Source organism: Elephas maximus, chromosome 4 (assembly GCF_024166365.1).
Source record: "Elephas maximus indicus isolate mEleMax1 chromosome 4, mEleMax1 primary haplotype, whole genome shotgun sequence".
Lineage (NCBI taxonomy): Eukaryota > Metazoa > Chordata > Mammalia > Proboscidea > Elephantidae > Elephas > Elephas maximus.
Window position 1 is genome coordinate 7,330,713 of NC_064822.1, and position 18,683 is coordinate 7,349,395.

The window sequence follows — 18,683 nt, forward strand, 5'->3', positions numbered from 1 at the left end:
AAATCACATGATCAAAGGAATAAGCAGGAAATTCCCCTTCTTCTGACTAAACAAACCCAGACCTTGCAAGCTTGATGGGGAGGAAAGGCGAGAGAAATCTGGCAGGTTCTTTGTTGAAGTCCAAAGGCTTCACACATCAGTGCCTCTGGAAGGAGGCTCCCGGCTGCCTGAAGACTTGAAAGCCTCTGAAAGTTTCACTCTGCAGGAAAGAAGCACAGACTGAAGTTTGCCTTGTAGCTTCTAGAATCTCCCAAGGAGGAAAACATTTCCGAGGAATATTTTGGAAGTGTCTTCCTGGGTCCGAAAAGTAAATGAATTGCCCCATGAATCCTACTTTCATAGAGGGCTTAAAGATTTGATTTGGGGTATTTTGTTTAAAAAGACAGGGGAATGTGTCAAGTATTTTAGAAAGACTTACAATCGAAATAGTTACTTTTTTTTTCTTTTTGCCATTTTGTGACTTGTTTTTCACAGTCTTAAAGGTGTCCTTTGATCCACAGAAGTTCTAATCCAGTCCAATTTGTTAAACTTTCCCTTTATAGTTAGTGGTTTTTCTGTTCTGTTTTTTAAAAAAATATTTTATAACCTTTAGGTCATAAAAATAGTCTCCTATACTGTTTTGGAGCCCCGGTGCTTCAGTGGTTAAGCATTTGGCTGCTAACCAAAACGTTGACAGTTCAAATCCACCAGCTGCTTCTTAAAAATCCCATGGGGCAGTTGTGCTCTGTCCTATAGGGTTGCTATGAGTCAGAATCGACTTGATGGCAGTGTTTTTTTTTTTTTTCTTTTTTCTTTTTTTCTAATTTAAAGTACTGTTTCCCTTTTTTTTTTAATTGTGGTAAAAAAAAAATATGTATAGCAAAACATTTGCCAAATCAACAATTTCCAAGTGTATAATTCAGTACATTGATTACATTCATCATGCTGTGCGGCCATTACCACTACCCTTTTCCAAATTATCCCGCCACCATTAATACAAACTCAGTGCCCCCGGAGCAATGACTCTGCCCTTCACCCTTCTACCCCCACTGATAAGCTTTCGTCTCTGTCAACAGCAACTAACAACCCGTTGCTGTCGAGTAGATTCTGAGTCATGTAACTCCATGTGTGTCAGAGCAGGGCTGTGCTCCACGGGGCTTTCCTTTTTCAATGGCTGGGATCACGCAGGATTTGTCCTTTTGTGACTGACTTATTTCACTCAGCATAATGTTTTCAAGGTTCATCCATGTTGTGGCATGTATCATCATATACGACCTTTTAAAAGCACTACTGTTTTGGCTTTTACACTTAAGTCAAGAATCCACTTGGAATTGATTAATCTTCAATATGGATATTCATTTGCCCCAGCAGTGTTAAAAAGACAGTTCTTTTTCCATTGTTCTGCAATTTCACATTTGCTATATATCAAGCGTCCATACATATGCAGGTGTGTTTCTGGATTTTCTATCCGGTTCCATTGGTCTATTTGTTTATGCTTGAACAAATATCTCAGTGTCTTATCTACTGCAGTTTCTAATGAACCCTGATTCCTAAAAGAGCAAGTCCTCCTCTCTGTTCTTTTTCTAATTTAAGAGTATCTTGGTTGTTGTTTACCTTTTGCTTTTCCATATATACTTTATAATCAGTTTTCCCAATTCCACAAAGTAAAAGTAAAACAAACAAACAAACAAAAACTATCGGTATTGTAACTGGGATAGCATTGAACCTATAGGACAGTTTGGGGAAAATTTACGTCTTTCAATATTACTCTTCCAACACACGAATACTCTGTTCTCTCTCTATTTACTTAGGTCTTCTTTAATTCTTCTCAATTATGTGTTATGGTTTTCTGCATAGGGGTACTGCACGTCCTTTATCTAGATGTGTTCCTGTGCATTTGACAATTATTGCCACTGTTGTAAATGCAGCAATAGACACGGCAAAACATATGTTTTACATACAGAATATACACAGGGCACCCCAAGCGAAAATGGAAGAGAGAAAGAGCCCCGTAGAAAAGTGAAAATACTTCGTAAGAGAAGCTGTCTGAATGGCAAATAAAATCATAGAAGGTGCTGTGATCTTATCAATTACCAAGGAAATGAAAATGAAAACTACAACGACATAGCAGCACCACTACCCCAAATGGCTAGAATTAAAAAGACCGACAGTAGTAAATGGTGGCAAGGATGTGAAGCACTGGAGGACTCTCAGATACTGTGGGGTTGTAAAACTATGTGGAAAACAGTTTGGTATTTACTAAAGTTGATGATAATTGGATGGTGATATCCAATCCCCAGCGGTTTTACTCTAGACAAACATCCTCCAGGACACATGTTCGAGAATGTTCATAGCAACATTATTTATAATAACCAAATATAGGAAAAACTCAAATGTCTATGGTTGGGAGAATGGACAGATACTTAACTGTTGCATTGAGTCAATTCCAACTTATAGCACTCCTATAGGACAGAGAAGAATGGTTCCATAAGGTTGACAAGGCTGAAATCTTTATGGAAGCTGGCTGCCACATCTTTCTCCAGTGGAGCAGATGATGGATTCAAACCACCGACTCTTTGGTTAGCAGCTGAGCCCCTAACTACTGTGCCACTAGGGCTCCTTATGGATAGATAAATTGTAGTAAATCCATACAGTGGAACACTACCCAGGAATTAAAATGAGTGAACTACAAGTACACACAACAGCCAGCTAAATTTCGCAAACATAATGTTGAGTGTAAGAGCCAGACAGAAAGGATTAAATATTGTATGATATCATGTATATCAAATTCAAGAAACAGGGAAAACTCTAATATGAGTGATACACGTGCTCTGGTGGTAGCAGTATAAGGAAAGGCCGGGGGTAGTTACCACAAACCTCAGTCTGGAAGCAGGAGGAGCTTGTGACTAGAAAGGAAAGCCAGAGGGCTTCTGGGGGTGTTGGCAATGTTCTCTTTTTTGAACTGGGTGATGGTTACAAAGGTGTTTGTTCTAGAATACTTGATTAAGCTGTACATTTACATTTCGTGTACTTTTTGCATATGTGGTTATGCTATAAAAGATTGATACAAAGAAGATTTCTTTTTAATTTCAGTTTTTAAAATTTAGGAAATGCCATATATATATTTTACCTCATTCTATAAATTTTGCGGATTGTGTCTGTGTGAGTAAATGCAACATAGAGATTTCACACTGGCAGATTATTTCAAATCTTCAATGGCTAATTGACCTGTTCAATAACTTGAATAAAGGACAACCATATGAACCTCTTGATTATAATGCGTAACTTTGAAATAATATGTTTTCAGCACCATTGTACATACATATCCATATATATTTGGCAATAAATACATGCTCATAAAAAATATCTAAGGATTCATACTTCCAGCAGGAAGGTTATTTAGTAATTTTGATAATGAGGATTTTCTCCTTGGAGAAGGTATATGTCCAGTTACATTTTATTTTGCATTTGCAGCGGGGTATTCTCCTGGTTTTTGAATTTGTAGACTTTTAGATGATATGAGCCTAATCTCCCATAAAACTGTTAGATAACTTTTATATGAATAGGAAACACCAGAGATTATTTCATTTCTTCAGTGGCTAAAATAAGATGTCTTATGGCCTTCGCAAATAATGAGAAATGATTAAACAGAGTGAATCTGTATTAGGAACCCATGATACTGCCTGAATTTGAGACACATGCTCGCCATTTGTAGGGTGGAGCCCATATCATTTTCCACCCCTCCATGCCCCTTGGAATGCATCTCTGATTCACAGAAAGACTCCTCACCAAGCGGTGTTATTTCAAGTGATGATTGAACGTTAGCTGGTGCTTCAGTAGATTCTCAACAACCATTTGTTGAAGAAAGGTGAGAGAAGAAGAAACAGGTTAAGAAGGATGAAAAGAAAGAGTAAAAAATGACTATAAGAAAAAATTAAAGAATGAAACACTAGATGGATGAATGAACGAAAGAATTAATGAATGGATAAAAGAATTAATGCACAGGTGAAAAATAATGACAAATAAAAGAACTAGTGACTGTTTTAACATTGATGGATAAATGAGTATATGAATGAAGAAGATAAATAATAATAGAAGAGAATGAGTGAGAAATGGATTGATGAATGAATAATAAAGAGTGAGTGACAGAAAGACAGAGTAGGTTGATGAGTGAATGAAGAATGAAAATGAGTGACAGGATACATAAATGAAACAAACGAAAGGGTATACGAGTGCATGAATGAAAAATGAGTCAATGGGTATATGAAAGAATGAGAACCAAAGGGATTAGGCTGATGATTTCATTTTACAGAAGTGGAAACGGGGTCGGTGAGATTAAGCGATTTGCTCTTGATGGAGCAAACTAGAATTTAGCTTTCCTCAATATGGGTCTTTTACCCTTTCAACAGCATGATTTAGCCTGGGTTTCCCTCACAGTAAGTCCTGACACAGGACTTTTAAGCAAGTAGTTTATTTTGGCGGTGATCCAGGGAGCAGTAGAGACGCAGGGAGAATGAGAGGGAAGTGGAAAGGGCCAATGTGAGAGTGTGTTGCTGAGTTACCACTGCAGGAATGGGGATAGGGACAAAGTCATTGGAGACTCCCTTTCCAGAACTGTCCACCCCAACATGGGAAGCAGAAACATTAACCCCTCCTTTTTGAGGGTGGTTCCCAGGGGTGTTAACTCCAGGCTGCACATGTGCACTAGGCAAAGGGACCTCAAGCAGATGTAGATGGGACAGAAATAAAGGAAGAAGCCTGTGCCAGAGGTAAAATGCTGATAATAGGAGTGAATTAAGACCATGCTGAACTCTCCACCCAGTTACCAACTGCTGTCAAGTCGATTCAACTCGTAGTGACCCCATGTGTGTTAGAGTAGAACTGTGCTCCATAGGGTTTTCAATAGCTGATTTTTCAGAAGTGGATAGCCAGGCCTTTCTTCCTAGACACCTCTGGGTACACTCAAACCTCCAAACTTTCAGTTAGCAGTCAACCATTTATCCATTTGCATCACCCAGGGAGATGAGGTTGATCATCAGAGCACCTGGCATACTCTAGTGCACTGATTTGTTTTAGGAAAATTCTACAAGGTCTTAGAAAAAAAGTTAGGAAAAGGAAGATGACTAAAATAATCATGGTTCAGTTTTATGTCTCATTAATACAAACCCAGCACAAAAAGAACACTAAGTTGAAGCTTTTGTCTTTACCAGGCTCCAGGCACTTTACCAGACAGGTGATAAATCCCGGTACTCCCATAACCATCCGTTGCTGTGGAGTCGGTTTTGACTCACAGCAGCCCTGTAGGACAGAGTAGAACTGTCCTATAGGGTTTCCAATTCCTAGTAGCAGTAAAAGATTATTAGAGTCATAAGAGTTACTTTTATTTTTCTAATAAATTAGCCTTTCACTCAACTCATAGCAATTATCAATTTTGAAACAGAAAAGGGAAGGCTTTAAGAAAAAATAAGATTATAGAAAAATACATATATAAGACTATGTGTAGAACCATTAAGGAATTAGGGAAACTATTACCCATGTTGAAAACACCTTGACTCTGAACAATGTGATAGATTGTATAGGCGAAGCCCACACGGCATGAATTGTTTCTCGTCTTTCCATTTATCACGTGTTAGGGCAATTCTCCCAGGCTACAGTTTAAACTTGGGGCGTGGTCATTGTTCTAGTCTCTGCACTGATAATGCTGAGGTAAGCACCCTGTCCATTTGCACACACTTGGAATGGCGACTGAACAAACCATCAACTATTTATTGCTATTTTCCTTAAAGCAAACTCTAATTCCACTTGTCTTCAGGGTTCCCCCAATCATGTCTCCATATCTCCTTGAGTCTCCTAACATATCTTTTACCAGGTTAAGAGCCAGTTCTGGCCTCCTTTATTCTTCTTCAGGAGATTTTACCTGACTTCATTCCATTTCCAAGGCTTCTCTTGCTAGAAGGTCAAACAATAAACTAGTTCAGACTAAGGCATTTAAGGCTGGTCATGGTTAAACGGGAAACCCTGGTGGCATAGTGGTTAAGAGCTATGGCTGCTAACCAAAAGGTTGGCAGTTTGAATCCACCAGGTGCTCCTTGGAAACTTTATGGGGCAGTTCTACTCTGTCATATACAGTCGCTATGAGCAGGAATCGACTCAACAGCAGGGAGTTTTTTTTTTTTTTTTTGGTTTATGGCTAAACAGGCCTCCTTCCAAAGTAGTGTTTACATTTTAACAGGAACTTTGGTATTGGAATCCCAAGTAATAACTAACATGGAAATTACTGGCACTGTGGCAGGGCCAAAGAGGGAGAGTCTGGAGGTCATGAAAGACTTTGCCTCACCACTCTATCCAGGAGATAAGACTTGTCTAGGCCAATAATTATGCCCCAAATGCCTCTTTCCCTGTGAAACTTCTCTTCTTTATTCCTTATTTCAATAAAGAACACCACTACCAATCCAGTTTCCCAATATAGAATCCTTGTCTTAGTCCTCTAGTGCTACTGTAACAGAAATACCACAAGTGGATGGCTTTAACAAAGTGAACTTTATTTCCTCAGTCTAGTAGGCTAGAAGTCCAAATTGAGGGTGTCGGCTCCACGGGAAGGTTTTCTCTCTCTGTCAGCTCTGGAGGAAGGTCTTTCTCATCAGTCTTTCCCTGGACTAGATGCCTCTGCACAGGAACCCCGGGTCTAAAGGATGGACTCTGCTTCCGGTGCTTCTTTCTTGGTGGTATGAAGTCCCCCACTCTCTGCTTGCTTCCCTTTCCTTTTTATCTCTTGAGAGATAAAAGGTGGTGCAGGCCACACCCAGGGAAACTCCCCTTACATTGGATCAGGAATGTGGCCTGAGTAAGGGTGTTACAACCCCACCCTAACCCTCTTTAACATAGAATTACAAACACAAAATGGAGGACAGCCACACAATACCGGAAATCATGGCCCAGCCAAATTGATATTCACATTTTGGTGGGACATAATTTAATCTATGACAATCCTGAACATCAGTCTTCACTCTCTGCTTTCCCTAACCTTTCCCCATGCAAACCCTGTCAATTCTCGCACGTGATCATTTTGCAGGGTTGTACATTTCTCTCCTTCAAGGACTCGAATTTAGGTTTCCAGTGAGATCTTTCAGCAACTTATATTTGATTAGGTCACTACATTCTTAAGATCCTTCACTCATTCCCTATTGCCCTTAAAGTCTACATTCTCTTTAATATAACATGTCTTCTTCCCAACTTGGTCTTTTGCCACCTTATCCCACTTTGGAGACAATACCATTCTCTCTCGGCTCTGGATTTTCCCACATACTATTTCTCCTGCAGAAAATATTTCTTTTCTTCTCCTTCTCTCAAATATATTCAAAGCTTACCATGAAATTTCAGCATGAGTACCACTTCTGGAAGCATGACTTGGGCAAGTGTCCCCACCACAAGCCTCCATCCCCCTGTTGAATTACTTTCCTGGGGCTGCCAAAACAAATTACTGCAACTGGGCAGCTTAAAACAACAGAAACATTTCTAGCTCTTTAAGGAAGCACTATATCGTTTCCCATAGTGGTTGTACCATTTCACATTCTCAACAGCAGTGCATAAGCATTCCAATCTCCCTGCAACCTCTCCAAGTTATTATTTTCTTTCTTTTTTTTTTTTTTTGATTAGTGCCAGTATTGTCAGGGGTGAGATGGTATCTCATTGTAGTTTTGATTTGCATTTCTCCAACAGTTAATAATCACCAGAATTTCTTCATGGGTCTGTTTACTGTCTGAAAATCTTCTTTTTCAAATGTCTATTCATATCCTTTGCCTATTTTTTTAATTGGATTATTTGTCTTTTTGTTGTTGAGGTGTTGAGGTGTTCATTGCAGCATTATTCACAATAGCAAAAAGATGGAAACAATCTAAGTGCCCATCGATAGAAAAATGGATAAACAAATTATGGTACACACAATGGAGTACTATGCAATGATAAAGAACAAAGATGAATGCACAAAATATCTCACAACTTGGATGAGCCTGGAGGGCATTATGCTGAGTGAAATAAGTCAATCACAAAAGGACAAATATTGAATGAGACCACTATTATAAAACCATTATAAAAACTCAAGAAAATGTTTCCACACAGAAAAAAATCATCTCTGATGATTAAAAGGGAGGGGAGAGATGGGATGGAAAAACCACTGACTAGATAGTAGACAAGTGTCAAATCTGGTGAAGGGAAAGACAACACACAATTTAGGGGAAGTCAGCACAACTTGACCAAGGCAAAGTCATAGAAGTTTCCTAGACACATCAAAACACCTTGAGGGACACTGAGTTACTGGGACTGAGGGCTGGGGATCACAGTCTCAGGTGACATCTAGGTCAATTGGCATAACATTGCTCACAAAGAAAATGACATAAATCCTACTTTGTTGAGTAGTATCTGGGGTCTTAAAAGCCCGTGACTGAACATCTAAGATACATCTGTTGGTCCCATTCTATCCAGAGCAAAGGAGAATGAAGAAAATCAAAGACACAAGGAAAATATTAGGCCAAAGGACTAAAGGACCTCATGAACCACAGCTTCCACCAGCCTGAGCCCAGAAGAACGAGGTAGTTCCTGGCTACCACCACTGACTGTACTGACAGGGATCACAACAGAGAGTACCAGACAGAGCAGGAGAAAAATGTAGAACAAAATTCAAATCCACAAAAAAATACCAGACTTACTGGTCTGACAGAGACTGAAACCATGGCCCCTGGGCATTTTACTAACTCAGAACAGAAGCCACTCCCGAAGCCCACTTTTCAGACAAAGGTTAGATAGGCCCATAAAACCAGCAATAACACACGTGAGAAGAGTGCTTCTTTCTGGGCAGTTAATGGCCAGTTTTCTCCGGTACTCACACAGATCACCTCTGGGTGCTGCAAAATCAAGTAGAGTTTCCACGTAACAAGCTTTTGAGCAGGATTTAGAGAGTAAGGTCCACTGCAAAATGTCAAAAGACATTAAGTGCTCCATAGTCTTAAAAAAAACAACCATACTTGTCCTCATAAAGAGATTGGGGTTTTCTGCAAGAAAGGGAAACAGGTATCTTCTTTCCTTTCTGGGTTTTTGCTAAGCTATTAAACCAGAGGCCCACCCACTGCTGCCAGTGGAGTGGAAGCCAGATCTCAAGGGAGAGCTTGATATGTATCCTCGGCTCTTTGGCCATGCAAGCTAACATACAGATGACCTCCTGCCTCACGGATAGCTTACTGGCCTACTTTCTTCATAAATTGCTATCCATGACGCAGGAGGTCCTCTCTATGTTAGCTTCCACGGCCTTACTGGAGTAGATCGAGGGAAGGGTTTGAGAAGGAGTTGTGAGGTAATGGGCCTTGGAAGAGGAGAGGAGCACTCCTACCCCAGTTCTCAAAGGCCTTTGGAGTGTGAAAAAGAGAGTCTTAGAGGTTCCTGTAGCTCCACATGAAGGATCATGGAAATCATAAAAAGAAGGAAAAAAAGGGTGGGCTGGTTAGAGCACTGGCAAGGAGCCTGGTGACATAGACTGCTACCAAGTAAAGAGCACCACAGATACTCTGCCCATGGGGGTCTTCAAGAATAGAGACGGGAACAGAGCACTGATAAAGGCAAACAAACAAATGAACATGCACACCACCTACACGGAGACCCCCATTTCAGCCATGGTTCAGCTGACTGAACTAGAGAGAATCCAGAGACATTTCCCCACCACCATCGTGCCAGCAGTTATGGGGAATGGCACTCTGCCCACTGCCACCTCTCCCCACCCTCCACCTCTCACCCCCTGAAGGGGAAGGGGAGAGGTCTGGATGTACCTCTTAGGGTGAGCTTGGCTCTGGAGTAGAGAAGGGATGGAAGAGCAGACAGTGGCTGACAGGCCCCTCAGCCTCCCATCAAACCTACACTAGGGGTAGGGGAGGTGCTAAGATTTCAACTGAAGTTGAGGTTGACATATTAAACTGATGGGCTTCTAACAGCCAAATCATATGAAGAATATGGTATCTGCCTCAAACTTAAAGGATTTTTGACAGGACATGTTTGAAGCCAACACACTTAAAAAAAAAAAAAAAGCAGATTTGTGTTTACACCTCATCAGAGAATTGAGATTTCTCAATAAACAGATTCTATAACCCCCACAAACTTTACCTCTCCACAGGTTCCAGGAAACCACCTATGACCACATCTGTCTCCTTTCATCCTCAAAGTCCATAGTCTCCATCTAATTTCTCCCTTTGCTTCCCCAAGTTCCAGGCAGTCTTTCCATGGGCCTAGGTTTTTAAAAAGCAAGGGCTGTTAGCTGACCTCTGAGCATGAGGGAAGCTTAGGCCTTGGGCACTCAGCTATTGTGTTGATGGGATTTGGGGAAAATCTCTCTTCCTTTGTGAAGAATTTGGAGCTAAGGAACCAGTTAAGGTTAATTGCTCAACAAGGTGATTAAATCATCCTGCTTCATGGGGCAAAAGCTTAACACAGTGCCCAAGACATACAAAACACTAATAAATGTTAGCCCCAAGCAGCAATAACAACCACAGCAATAATAATAATATATACTTACTTAAAAGTGCCAAGGGGGCAGTGGTAGTTCAGTGATCGAATTCTGCCCTTCCATGCTGGAGTATATGACCCAGGTTCAATTCCCAGCCCATGCCCTTCATGCTTAGCCGCTGCCTGTCTGTCAGCAGAGGTTTGTGTGTTACTATGATGCTGACGTTGCATGACTGAAAATGAGAAGAAATAGCTGCAAACATCCATTAGTAATCGGAATCTGGAATGTACAAAGTATGAATATAGGAGAATTGGAAATTGTCAAAAATTAAATGAAATGCATAAACATTGATATCCTAGGTGTTAGTGAGCTGAAATGGACTGGTATTGGCCATTTTGAATCAGACAATCGAACAGTCTACTATGCTGGGAATGACAACTTGAAGAGGAATGGTGTTGCATTCATCATCAAAAAGAACATTTCAACATCTATCCTGAAGCGAAGAGGACTTGAAGCACTTACTAATGAAGATCAAAGACCACAGCCTTCCGTATGGATTGCACCTCAACGTAAAGAAAACAAAAATCTTCACATCTGGACCAATGAGCAACATCATGATAAATGGAGAAAAGGTTGAAGTTGTCAAGGATTTCATTTTACTTGGATCCACAATCAACAGCCATGGAAGCGGCAGTCAAGAAATCAAAAGATGCGTTGCATTGGGCAAATCTGCTGCAAGGGACCTCTTCAAAAGTGTTGAAGAGCAAAGATGTCACCTTGAAGACTAAGGTGTGCCTGACCCAAGCCATGGTATTTTCAATCACATCATGTGCATGTGAAAGCTGGGCAATGAATAAGGAGGAGCAAAGAAGAGTTGACGCCTTTGAATTGTGTTGGCGAAGAATATTGAATATACCATGGACTGCCAAAAGAACGAACAAACCTGTCTTGGAAGAAGTACAACCAGAATGCTCCTTAGAGGCAAGGACGGCGAGACTGCGTCTTACATACTTTGGGCATGTTGTCAGAAGGGATCAGTCCCTGGAGAAGGATGTCATGCTTGGCAGAGTACAGGGTCAGCAGAAAAGAGGAAGACCCTCAAGGAGGTGGATTGACACAGTGGCCACAACAATGAGCTCAAGCATAACAGTGATTGTGGGGATGGCTCAGGACCGGGCAGTGTTTCATTCTGTTGTGCATAAGGTCCTTATGAGTCGGAACCAACTCAAGGGCACCTAACAACAACAACAACATGATGCTGATTAGGTTTCAGAGGAGCTTCTAGACTAATGTGGACCTGGGAGAAAGGTCTGGTGATCTCCTTTCAAAAATCAGCTGGTGAAAAACCTGTGGATCACAACAGTCTAACCTGAAGCCAACCATGGGGATGGCTGAGGACCAGGAAGTGTTTTGTTCCATTGTGCATGGGGGTCTCCATGAGTTGGGGGCTGACTCAACTGCAGCTAACAACAGCAAGAATGCCAAGGGTGTGTGTTATGACAGGCCCAGACGAGTAACCTTTACACTGACTGTGGCATGGGCAGGTAAAGGCAATCTTTGCAGCAAGGGCCTTTTCTCTCGCTTGTTTTAGACAGTAGGTCAAAAGCAGCATGACCAATAGTCATGATTTAAGGTCTGGGATACCCTCACAGTGTTTGTAAAAAAAGAAGTGACAAGCTATTTGATCTGTAGCTGTTGATCCTGGTTAGTTCAGCCTGAACGGGGATAGTTCACCCAAGCCTCTAGGACTCTTGTGTCCTGGGAAGGCCCAGCCAAGCTAAGTGCCTATACCAACCAGCCTGGGAAACCCAGGAGGGTTTATTTTTCCAGGACGCAGGAAAGACAGTCCAACAGGCACTTGTAGTTTATCCTTCTGGTTATTGCTAGACAATCAATCGCATACTTTCCAAAAAGATATGGGTATTGAGGGAGAAAACGTTAGACTTGGCAGGCAGAGGATTCAGTAGCAGGGCAAATGGAAACTAGGAGGTAAAGAATGCTATGTTACGGGTTAATTTAACACAGTGGAAAAATATGTAATTATATGCATTTCACTTCTAAGAAATCATAAGAGAAATACATGAACACACAATAAAAAAATGATAACGAAAAATCAGGTGAACAATGGCATGACTTCTTCCATGAATGGCATAACTTCTTTCATTTTCATCCAAATGAGACCGTATAGCCCTTGGCCCGGGATGACTGGTGAGAGGGATTGGGGAGGAAGCCCTGCAGAGAAAGGAAATGAGGGTCTAGTTTTATTGATAACAAAGATGAGAATGGTCCACCCATTGGAACTGTGGACGTAAGAATTTTCTTCAAAGACTGCTACTTGGAAATCCCCTATGGGGCTAATGTCTGCAAAGTGGTGTTGGCCTTTGATGAATTGTATTAATTATACTCTTACGCTCCATGCAAATTGCAAAATCATTTTTTTTTTTCAAATTGAGTTAATGAAGCCTGTTTAGTACAGCCACACTGTCTTTCAGCAGCAAATTAGCCCAGCCCATTGTTTGTAGATAACAGAAATTTGGTGGATGGATTTCCTGGGTTAAGACTGTGGCCCGTGGTGGGATGCCTGCTTTGTAATTTCTCTTCTCTGTGAGTGCGATCTGTTTTCCCGCTGACTGAGCTGGATGTGCGGGGGACGGTCACACTTTCTGATGGTGTTTTATCCATCACTGGGAGCTGCGAATGCCTTCTCAAAATCTCAATCCTGAGAGATGCTATTATCACTCTTGGAAACTTTCACTGAACATAAGGCAGCCTTTGAAAGTGGCTGGCCGCTTTCTGACTGGTCTGACCTGACTGCCAGGGCCTCCTTCCCTGGTGAACTCCAGGCAGCAAAAGAGAAAACCTCCCCCTCTCACCACAGCTCTGGGCGGAGGAGCCACAGTCCTGGAAGAACGGAATTCCGCCGCGTGTTGCTGACCTGGGCGTCTGGAAAGCGGCCGCCTGTACTCTCCAATAGGGCCTGTGGCAATTTTGTTTCGTGGGTATTTTCAAGCACTTAGGAAGCCTTTGTGTGGTCTAGAAAAAGCTGTCTGCTCCGCACAGAGGAACTGCAATTAGTCACTTCTCTGGGAATCACCCCTTCCTCTAGGGCAGCACCCACTCCGAGCAGAGAACCCAAGGCCTGTGTGGGACACAACCCCACACCTGTTCATGGTGGCCTTCCCCACAAGGACTGGTTGCAAAATGAGAACAGACCAAGCATGTCATTAGTGCTTTATAAGGTCCCTCGTCTGCATTTCATTTCCTCAGCGCTAGAGTGGTGGAAAGAGAGAACCTGATGAAATTAATTCATATTAAAGCGAGAATGGCTGTTAATAGTTTAAGGTGCCATCTCCCAGGTGATTTACCTGTCATTGGGAAACACTCAGAAATGTTCATATGATTCAAAATTTTGGCATGTTCAGCTCGATAGCCAGACAGTGGGGAAAGTGTATTGGGTGAGGGACTTTCTGCTGGGATCTCTCAGGCAAGAGGGCCCCAGCCGCTTCTGATCCCAGTAGGAACATGGCAGCAGACTCAGCTCACTGATAGACGGGATCTGATATTGGTTTTGCTGCTGTGCCACCCTGGTCACCAAGGTAACGCACAAACTACAGCTCTCTCACCGTAGTGGTCTGTTCTTGGCTCCATTGCCTGGCATTTTGAGTCTCGGTTAGCATCTTTTGCTTCACTGTGGATACTTAGCCACATCTTTTCTCAGAAGGTGGAGTTCTAGAGTGTACATCCCTCTTTCTGACTGGAGTCCTCCTGTAAGGGGACTGGCTCTTCTCAGTTCCTGCCTACCTGACTCAGCGTGAGATTGCCCACCATCCTGGAGGAGGGAGCTGGCATTTTGACTAGTCTTCTCAGCCCCTCTACCGTCTATTCCCATTAATTCCTCTCCCACATAAGCTTGTTTATATCCCAGAATGTCCAGGGTCTTAAACCTGCCTTGATAATGTCAACCAAAGCTTCTCAATACGGTACCCCGAATTAAATATGGTTGGTTCCCTGGTGTGAATACTGGGCTAGCTCTGATCATTACACAGAAAATTTATGATCGTTATCCCATTTTATCCTCCCAATAATTTGAATGAGGTAGAATGCATCTCAAGTGCAGCCACCTCCCATCTGTTAGTGGAGGCTTGCATGTTGCTAAATAGGTTTCAGCGGAGCTTCCGGACTAAGACTAGGAAGAAAGGTTCGGCGATCTATTTCCAAAAATCAAACAGTGGAAACCCTATGAATCACAGTGGACTAAGCTGCAACAATCATGGGATGGTGCAAGACCTGAAAGCATTTAGTTCTGTCACGCATGGAGTCACCACAAATCAGGGACTGACTTGACAGCAGCTAATAACAACTACAGATAGGATCGGCATTGCTATCCCAGGTGAGAAATAGTTATAGAATAAGAAATAGAGGTTCAAGGTGACCTGGCCATTAGCACACAGCTAACCAGTGATAGATCTGTGATGAAAACCTACATCTCCTGGCTTTTATCCCAGTGCTCTTAACTGTACCACTTGTAACAATTTCAGTCTTCTTTCATTGTCCATCAATGGCTATTTTAATCTAGAGAGTGTGTTCCCGTGGAAAGGAAGGCACACTGAGCCCCTGGATCCACTGGCTAAGGACTACTTTTCTTCCAGTTACATACAATCGAACCAGTTCTTTGGGCTACAGGTGGAAGGTAGGAGTTTCCAGAAAATATAGGAGGTGCCATGTTGGAAAATAATTCATTTGACACTGGACTTAGGAGTAACAAGAATAACAAGGACCGTGTGGGTTGGACTACAGAGGGAGAGCCCACACGTATTCCGTGCTCTCTGATTCCTGCAGAAATGACTTAGGTACACGTGGGTCCAGTGAGTAGTGCACACTCAGTTGGCTGCACAGTTCTCCCCAAATAATCCAGAAGGAAATGAGACAGAGCACTCTCAGGGCTGACTTCAGGAAGCATAGACTTTTAACTCCATGAAGTGTGTGATCACGGGAATGGAACAGCTGTTCAACAACTGGTGGATAAAGGTCTGAATGGTGTGCTTAGTTGCTGAGGCGAAAACTATTTTTTCAGAAATTGTACAGCAAGTCTTCCTTGAGAGCATTTCCACCTCTTGTTTTCTATTGTTTTGGATTCATCATAAAAACTGTAAGTTTTTTTTTTTTTTTTTTTACTGTATTTCTACTTCAGGTTCCAAAGTGCATGTGATTTATTTGTTTATTTATTTATTGTTAACCCTTGTCTTATTTTACCAAGTGCAGTTTAATCAGGCATTAGCTAACTTTTTTTCCTAAAAGGCCAGATGGTAAATATATTAAGCTTTGCAAGTCATCTGTGTAAATGAATGGGTGGGGCTGTGTTCCAATAAAACTTTACAGAAAGAGTCAGTGGGCCAAATTGAGTCTGGGGCCATAGTTTGCCAATCTCTGGTTTAGATTATTGATATTTTTTGTCCATGTTGTTAATTTTAAAAGTAACAATACTGAATAACAGCAGGGAACATTCCTATAAACTTTTTCCGAAGAGTTGAATTGTTAATCCAAGCATAGGGTCTCACTAGAAGCAAAAGTCCACCAACGTCCAGCAAGGGAACACTCTCACGGAATTCAGAAATAAAATCTCCATTTACCACCCCACTTCCAAAATCCATTAATGCTTGAGTAAGAGGGAATACGTCTGTAAAGGTGTGGTTCATGCAAACCATTTGCATTATACGAGAATTTGAGAATCTCAGAAGCCTCGCCTTTGGCGGGAAAAGTTAGATGGCATTTGTTCTCTTTTTTTAGGAAACTACCGGTTCCCTTTGACTGGATTCTGACTCCCGGTGACTCCAAGTGAGTCAGAGGAGAACCGTGCTCAACGGCTGAATTTTAAGAAGTAAGTCACCAGGCCTTTCGTCTGAGGCACCGCTGAGTGAACGTGAATCTCCAACCTTCTGGTCAGCAACTGAGCACATTAAGTGTTTGCGTCAGTGAGGGACTCTTTTCTGACAGAGGTAGAAGCCTTATCTAAAGAACCCAGCAAGCACTACTGGGGAAAAAGATACGTATATAATTAATGCATTTTAATTGATTTTTCTCTAATATAAATATTAGCTGCAACGCTGTCTATATTATAAATACTATGTCAAATCATAAAGTCTGAGTAAACACGAATGTCACAGATTACATGCACCCTTAGCTTTCTGCGGAAACGCTGCTTGCAGGATGTTAGCACCTGAGCTGGGTTTGAAGGGTCTGAATAGTGTCTGCATTTCATCTCCCTCACTGACAAGAACCTGTCTCCTAACCTCTACGTTATGAGGCCTCCCAGAAGTGAGAGACATTATTGATGGGAATATGTGACTCAGGTAAATGGTGTCACGAACAAAAAAAGTTTTAAAACCTCTGCACGAAAGCAATTAGCTGCTGTGAATCAGTGATAATGGGTTGGCTTCCCACGTGTTTGCGTTTCACAGCAAAGGCTCAGACTCTCAGAACACAATCACGGATAAGCGGTCTGTCTTTCCAGCCTGCCCACACTCCTAGTGGCCGTATTTCAATGCAGATTGCAAAAACAGGACCGATTATGACTACATGCACGCATAGCATGTTCAGCTTCTCAAAGGCTGTTGACCTTGCCTGTGTAAGGCCTCAGCAAATATGGAATGACTGAATAAAAGTAAAAGGTATGTGATAGAAGTTGTAGGTCTTTACAGACAGCCCTGGAGTCCCTGAGTGGTGCGATTGACATGCTCGGCTGTTAACCAAAAGGTTGCAGGTTTGAGTATACTCGAAGGCGCCCCCAAACAAAGACCTGGAGGTCTACTTCTGAAAATGCAGCTGTTGAAAACCCTGTGGGGCACAGTTCTACTCTGACACACACGGGGTCGCCAAGAGTCAGGATTGACTAGACAGCAACTGGTTTTCTGGAATTAACTGACAAAATGAGAAGTGGTCAGAAGACGAGGGACCCTGTACTGACACCTATAATCAAATCACCGAGCCGTCTTTAAGCTCTCCATCGCAAAGGAAATAAAAAACAGAGTCCAGACTGGGAAGACTATTCATCCCCCACTATGGGTGTTAGCCAGTAGACTGTTCTTATCCCCTACAAATAAACGATTATCTATAAATGGGGCCTGATTCAGTTGCAGCCCAGGTTCTGTGCGTTTAACTATCTCTGTACGAATTTAAAATTACTGAAATGGATCGCACACGCGTGGCATTTTTGCAGGCGTATAAATAGCATACTGTCAGCAGACAGGGTGTCCCCTTCCGATTTCTCTGGGGGTAGATTAGGCACATTCTTCACGTAAATGTACATCATGAAGCATGAGGAAAAGGACCGTCTCCCAAATTCCTTTAAAGAGTTTCAGCACTCCTCATTGAAATAAATGTACCGGAAACGGCAGAAGCGGAAAACGGTGCAGAGGCGATAACGTTTGCATAAAGAAGCCATTACGAAGGTGTGCCAGTGGAACGATTGTGTGATGTTGCATAACCAATGCACTGTTTCATTTAAGTTATTTTAAAGGTGCAGTTTATATAGTAGTTTTTGCATCTAAGGAGCACGATGCTGAATGATTCTCCATTCCTGAGATGCCAGCAGTTCTTGAAAAAGAATTCACCAAATGATTAAAAAACATAATAAAAGACTAAATCCCCATGTAATATTTATCCAGCTCGAATTTTCAGCGCAGTACATCCAATGCCATCACAGCTCCCAGTTTGCGCGATCACAGCTTAATAAAGCACATATTTTACATGTAGGCTGTTAAAACACAGAGAAACCAGAAACAGACAAGGACTCCCCCAGATGTCTCCAGAGTGGCGCCTAGGTAGACTAGCAACTCCATGCAACGTAGTCTAGCCATTACCTTTTGGTTTCTCTCCTCCAGGCAGCTGAAAGGTCGTCACCTCCTTCGTGGCGGAGCAGTGATGGGTGGTCCAGTGAGAAGCCTAAATTCAGCCCCCTGCTCACAGAAGATTAAACACAAACGTCCAGCACGCTTAGGAAGTAATCAAAAGGTAAATTAAAAAGAGAACAATTATTCTTATCTCTCAAATTAGCATGAGGCATTGGTGGCTCAGCTGTACAATTCCCCCCTTCCACGCAGGAGACCCGGGTTCGATTCCCAGCCAGTTCACCTCATGCACAGCCACCACCTGTCTCCCAGTGGAGGCCTGCGTGCTGCTGTAATGCTAAACAGGTTTCAGAGGCACTTTCAGACCAAGA

At 42.1% G+C, this 18,683-nt stretch overlaps 1 long non-coding RNA gene across 1 annotated transcript; it reads left to right on the forward strand.

Moving 5' to 3' along the window:
* Positions 1 to 219: 219 nt before the first annotated feature.
* On the forward strand, positions 220 to 18,448 carry LOC126076568 (uncharacterized). The gene is made up of 3 exons (XR_007517507.1): positions 220 to 307; positions 16,253 to 16,343; positions 18,346 to 18,448. It is a non-coding gene; the product is annotated as an uncharacterized LOC126076568 (long non-coding RNA).
* Positions 18,449 to 18,683: the final 235 nt, after the last annotated feature.